The 6,685-nt window shown below is 35.8% G+C and overlaps 1 pseudogene; it reads left to right on the forward strand.

Annotated features, from left to right (window-relative positions):
* Positions 1-3,162: 3,162 nt before the first annotated feature.
* On the forward strand, positions 3,163-4,325 carry LOC103607130 (annotated as a pseudogene).
* Positions 4,326-6,685: the final 2,360 nt, after the last annotated feature.

The following is a 6,685-nucleotide window of genomic DNA, read 5'->3' on the forward strand; positions in this document are numbered from 1 at the left end:
CACACTGAGATACCATCTCACCCCAGTTAGGATGGCTAAAATCCAAAAGACGCTGAACGATAAATGCTGGCGTGGTTGCGGAGAAAAAGGAACTCTCTTACATTGTTGGTGGGAATGCATAATGGTGCAACCCCTATGGAAAATGGTTTGGAGGTTCCTCAAACAGTTGCAGATAGATCTACCATATGACCCAGCTATCTCACTGCTGGGAATATATCCAAAGGAATGGAAATCATCAAGTCGAAGGTATACTTGTTTCCCAATGTTCATTGCAGCACTCTTCACAATAGCCAAGAGCTGGAATCAGCCCAAATGTCCATCATCGGATGAGTGGATACGGAAAATGTGGTATATCTACACAATGGAATACTACTCAGCTATAAAAACGAATGAAATACTCCCATTTGCAACAACATGGATGGACCTTGAAAGAATAATATTAAGTGAAACGAGTCAGGCAGTGAAAAAGAAATACCACATGTTTTCACTTATTGGAGGGAGCTAAAGCTCTTACAACAAGAAAATGGAGGGGACACATCTGGGTGGGAGGGGGGAGAGGGAGGAGGGAGGGAGGTTTTGGTGATGGGACACAATAACTAACTACATTGTATATTGACAAAATAAAAATAATAAATAAATAAATAAATAAATAAATAAAATAAAAGCACATAATAACTCATCAGTAGATTTTTAATAAGGTTAAATGACAAAATATTAAACATTTATATTCAAGCACTACACATTTTTACCTGCTCCCTTTATAGATATAAATATGTGTGTATATATACACATTCATACATACATATACACACACACATATACGAGTAGATGCATAAATTTAAATACATGGTAAATTTTATTTAGAATGAATAAAAACAAAGTATTTTTAAGCTAAAATATACAATCTCCTAATATTAGGGAATAATGTTTTAGATACTATTGTAAATTAAAAAGGAATAATATAGTAATATTGTAATATAAAGTTTCAGTGGCTTAAAAAAGAAATCTTGAGCATTGTTGGTATGTGGCAAGCAAGATCTATTTTTTATAATATAGAAAACTGTATTATAAAATCAATCATTTTAGCAATGTCCATGAAGAGACTGTTGCCTGGGCTATTCTGTTCTGCTTCTTACAGTCGGAAAATTGGAAGAAATCTTAACATTCAGTTTTAACTTTACTGATTCTGCTTATAAGTCTTATATAGACAAGGTCATCATACTTTTTTAACTCACTAGAATTTTATGAAGGTGAGTATTGCCTTACCTTTCACAGAAATGCTCATTTCAAAAGTCTTCTTGCCCCACCCCAACACCACTCCAACTGTTTTGATCCCTCCAAATTTAAATTTAGACAAAGGACAGGAATCTATATAGTGTGGAAATGGAGATACATTGATAGCTAATACAGACACGTGTCTCCTACTAATTTCCCTCAAGATAGCATAAATACATTTGGGGAAAAAAAATTAGAAAGGGATTTTAACCAATTTAAGTATTTGCAGACGTTTCCCTGCTTATCTTGAAAACCATCAGATCATGATAGCAATAAACATTTACCCCTATGTAGCTATCGACTATTCCAGTTGTAACTATTGGTATTTGAAAGAAATATTAGATATAATTACAGAGAAGAGACCATTTTTCCAGAGACCATTTTCAACTTCAAGATAATGAGGGCAAAAATAAGTATTTTCTTTCTTAACATATGAGCAGATTTGCAACATCACCTTGGAGCTATATATAAAGCCTTTTATTTTTAAATATTGGAAAAATTTTCAAATAGTTTTAAAAAATGAAAAGTATTTTTATTTTTATGTTTCTTTATTTTGTCCTTTGTTCCCCCCTGTTTACCTTAATGATACTTTCCCATCTCCTTTTTTTTCTGTCTCTCCTGAAAATATTTTACTTGGGAGGAGAGAGGAGTTAAAATAACTTTATTTAGTAAGTGTCATGGACTGCATGTTTGTGTCCTCTTCAAAATTCATGGGTAGGAGCCCTAACTTCTACTTCATGGGATGGTATTAAAAGATGGAGCCTTTGGGAGGAAATTAGGTTCAGGTATTTATGAGAGAGGAGCCACATGATGGGATTAGTATTCTTATAAGAGAAAGCGAGTGGAGCTCTCTCTTTCCACCATATGAGAATACAGGGAGAAGGCAGCTGTCTGTGAACCAGGAGTTGGACCTTTATGAAGAGGCCAAACATGCTCGTACTCAGATTTCAGACTTGCACCTTCCAGAAATGTGAAAAATATATGTGCTGCCGAAACGAGCATAAGAACTGTGAAAAATAAATATCCGTTGTTTAAGCCACCCGGTCTATGGTATTCTATCACAGCAGCCTGAACTAAGACCCTAAGATATAAGGGTCAAGATATGTAATCTAAATATACACTGGTAATTTCGTATGAAGCTTATCAATTAATCAAGAGAAATCCTATTTATAAAACAAGGATTTGGGTTTTATATCTTAGATAATAAAGATAAATATCCAGGGCTGCCTGGCCCTGGGCTTGCTAGCTCGGGGTGTTGCATCTCTGCATGGTGCGGGAAAAGGTGGCTTCAAGTACCCAGCTTCTGCAGAGACAAGTCCCAGGCAAAGAGGGTGGTGAGCCCAAATTTATGGAAAATGTACAGATAAAACATGGTCATTCCTGTTTTTTCCCTTTGGGACTGGTTTGATGTCCACCATGGGCTACTTTAGCAGGGCCTAGACCTGCTGGAAGACTCTTTCAGCTACAACAGCTTTGGCAACATGTGTGGCAAGAATTTCCCAGTGGAAAGGGTTCCTTTTATCATGAGTAAGGACATAACTCTAAAAAAACAGAGGTGTTCTTTAGTAATTCCTCCAACTTTGATATCAAAGATGCGAGCCTCCATTCCACTATCTTCTGCATCCCCTGGAAGAGGTCCATCTCTTTGTAAAAAACTCTGTAAGTCATTTTCTTTGTTTAACTCCTGCATCCTTCAAGCACCTGGGTTTTATTCCATGTTTGCATCTGTTTAATGGAATAATGGCAGGAAGAAACACAATCCATGTCCTATATATTCTCAAATTAGACTGGAAATGTCTTCAAATGACCTAAATAAGATGCTTTGACTCCCAGATACTGGTATAGTGACCATGTGTATCAAAATATCCAGCCTTATTTTTGGTCACGATGTTTACCTCCCAATCCATCACGACTATTGGACTCACATTTTCATGGCATTGGTTATTTTGAGATTGTTTGCAGGATATCATGATGGCAGCATTGCAACTATACTAGCGACCTCAGCATAGAATTAGACACAGAATGGAAAACATAAAGTGTTTGCTGGGGGTTGCTGTTGTATCTACGATTACCACGCAATTCTGCTCATCTTGATTTTTTTTTTCCTCAGAAAGAGAACAAAATTGGCAGTTGAACTTTTCTAAGTCACAAATAAAGGCATCTGCTCTCCTTTCCTGCTGTTCTAGCTGCTGTGAACATTCACCACCCACATTATCTTTTGTGTCCTCCTGGTGGCTCTGCTGCTGAGCCTGGAAACTTCAGGAGCTGACCAGGTTATCAAATGTCAGCCAAATGGAATATAATCCTCTTCCAGACATTCAGTGTATGGGGTGATACCATGTAATTGGCCTCATCTGGACCAGCAAACTCATCCTTTTGTGTCAGCAAATAACTATAGCTGGGATAATGTTTACTTGTTATTTTAACAAAAATAAAAAGGATCATACAATCATTTCCTCTTTTGCCATTTTTTTTTCTTCTACTATCAAGGAACAGTCATAAAAGTGTCATTTTTAATCATTGTGGTGAGAATTCCAAAAATCATTCTCATGTATATTTATAACACCCTGAGAGACAAGCATGGTGCATGGTCAAGATGTGTGTTCTGATACTGCTTCTACTGATTATGTTGTCCTGACAAAAGCCTGCACCATTTCAACCAGGCTACATCTGCCATTAATAAGACAGATTTTTGTACATCAGCGAAGATGCACTGAAAACCTTATCCAAGAATTCAAGTCATTTTACATCTGTCAACTGCTTTGGAAGACTCGTAATTTTTCTAGAAAGGTGTTAGTGCTATGTGTTACTGTTCTTGGAGGACTGATGGCATTTAACTACAACTATGCACTCCAGGTGTGGGTATTTCCTCTGATATTGGTAGCTTTCATTTGCCCACTTATTAGCACATAGATTTTATCTGTGTTTGAAACTGTGGTGGCACACTTTTTCTGTGTTATGCTGTTGATCTGGAAACAAATGATGGATTGACAGTAAAGGCCTATTTTATGGAACAAGAGGTTTTGGGTTTTGTAAAAAGGAGCAACTAAATGATGCTTAGGAACAGAGAAACAAGAATTAAATAAGGAGTAAAAGGGAACAGAACTCTGACACATTATGAGATAGACATCCATTGGATATTTGTATATGGAAAAAGTTTCCTTCTTAGAGCTGTTTACAGAATAAATGATAATGCCTGATGGATAAATAATCAATCAATCAATCAATCAATCAAGGAAGGATTAACAAAGGTATTTCTCCATTTTTTACCCTACTATCTTTCTGTTTCTTAAATTCCAATAAAAAATAATGGTGAGTTCAGGCATGAAGCCAGGGACCAGGCCCTCCTCCCACAACCAGGCACACTGTCAGTACCATAGGGGCCTACCTGGGGTCCTGAGGCATGGAGTCAGGGACCAGACCCTCCTCCCACCATCAGGCACACCACCTGTGCCACCACCAACTAGGTAAGGAGCATGCCAAAACATCAGCTCCATGTGGGTGGCCCACCATGTCTACCACAATAACCATGGCTGCCGCGGAAGCAGCTAGCTGCCACAACCACAGTGCAGATGGTCTGCCAGTCATTGGAGTGCATTGACACAAGGAGAGTCACCAGCAGTGACCAAAGAAAAAAAGAGGATGTCTCTCTCCACAAAGCTCATTCCAGAGTGACAGAAGAAGCATATTGGGGGACTTGAACATATCTCTCAGCATTGGACGGATCAGCCAGGCAACAAATCAACAGTGTAACCATTACTCTTTCAGAAGGAGAGAAAAAATCTAGGGTAATTAGAGGGGGGAGGAAAGGGGGGGGATGGAGAGAGATTGGACAAGGGGCATAAATAATAAGTATGATTTGTAACAAGGTATATGCTTGTAGTATTGATTTGATCAACAAATGTCAACTTTGAACCCTCCAAATATGCATAATCAATTAGGATTAAATAAAATTTTTTTAAAAAAAGAAAAAAAAGAAAGACTGGTGAATTAAATCAAAATTACCTTATTTCTGACCGTGACTTCCAGGACTGAGAAATCTCTTAGTGCTTTTCATCCCAATCTACTTATCTATTCATCTAACCACTTTTTCCTAATTTTCCAAACTTTTAGTGATCTCTTATTTGCTTTTATTTTCTTCAATTCTCTGAGAGAGAAGAAGGAAAAGAGATGAATTGAAGGATTGACCCAACCATGTTTAAATAACTCTTCTTAACTGGCATTTCAAATCCTTATAGTCATCAGGTTTAATATGTTTTACAGTACATGCCCACAGATAGCTGTTGAATAAATGCACCCAACATTAGAGCCAACATATGTATTTGTAACTTATTTTAGTTTTATTTTTCATATATAATGAATTCATGTTTTGTTTTATTTTGAATGCAAAACAAGATATTCAATACTTCATTTTATCTAAATTTCAAATCTATAAAAATACAAATCTCATTTTAAAAAACTTAGAGTGATCTAAAATGTAGTAAATCTATTAATTGAAAGTATGTAAACAAACTACTCTATTTTTTAAAAATCAGCATCTTTCTAGAATTTTTAAATTTATAGTAAATTGAAAGTAATAACCATTTTTACAAGATCTAGAATTTTAAAAATTATCATTATATTTGTTTATAATTTCTCCCTAAAGATTACTTTCATTCCTCCTCAGTTGCCATAAAAAGAGCATCCTTCAGTGATAACAGACTGTCTAAATTTCCAGGTTATATTTTCACCCATACAGTCATTGTACTTCTAGTTCATCAAAAAAAAGTCAAGAAAGGAAAAAATTGCAGAAACCGTTTTCTTTACCCTAGAAATAGACACGCACATTTTTATGTAAGTAACTGTTAAAATTTATACATTAATAATTTTTCAGAAATGAATTTGGGATATACTCTCTATATATTGTAAATTTAAATATACATATATATTATGTAGATTTCTCAAAAATAAGCAAAATATAACCATTTCATGTTTAAAAAGTCTGACAGTTCAAAAGATTATCTTGCTCCTTGCAATTTTTTATAGATAATTCCTGAGATGCAGAGTCGAGCATCCTCTAAATAAAGGCTCTGTTTTACTTACATATTAGACAAATATTTAGCACACATAGAGTGAGATTGTAGACGGTGGTGGTACCTGTCATGAATGATTTCATGTATTAACTCGACTCATTTTTTAATGCTATGTAGAGCTACAGGAAGTTAAGGAGGTCAAAAGGGCACCACAAATGTGAATGTGGAGTTCAGGCATTTATTATTATTAAGGATAACAAATTATTTGCTGGGCTACTATCAAGTTGTGGAAAGAATCAAGAAAAAATGAATTCTTTGATCTTGGAAGTTCATACAGGTTGTTTGAGGCATTTCCTTGGAAATCTCAGATATAAGCCTCAGTTTCTTGTTTGTGAAAA

Source organism: Galeopterus variegatus, unplaced genomic scaffold, assembly GCF_000696425.1.
Source record: "Galeopterus variegatus unplaced genomic scaffold, G_variegatus-3.0.2 Scaffold7154, whole genome shotgun sequence".
NCBI lineage: Eukaryota > Metazoa > Chordata > Mammalia > Dermoptera > Cynocephalidae > Galeopterus > Galeopterus variegatus.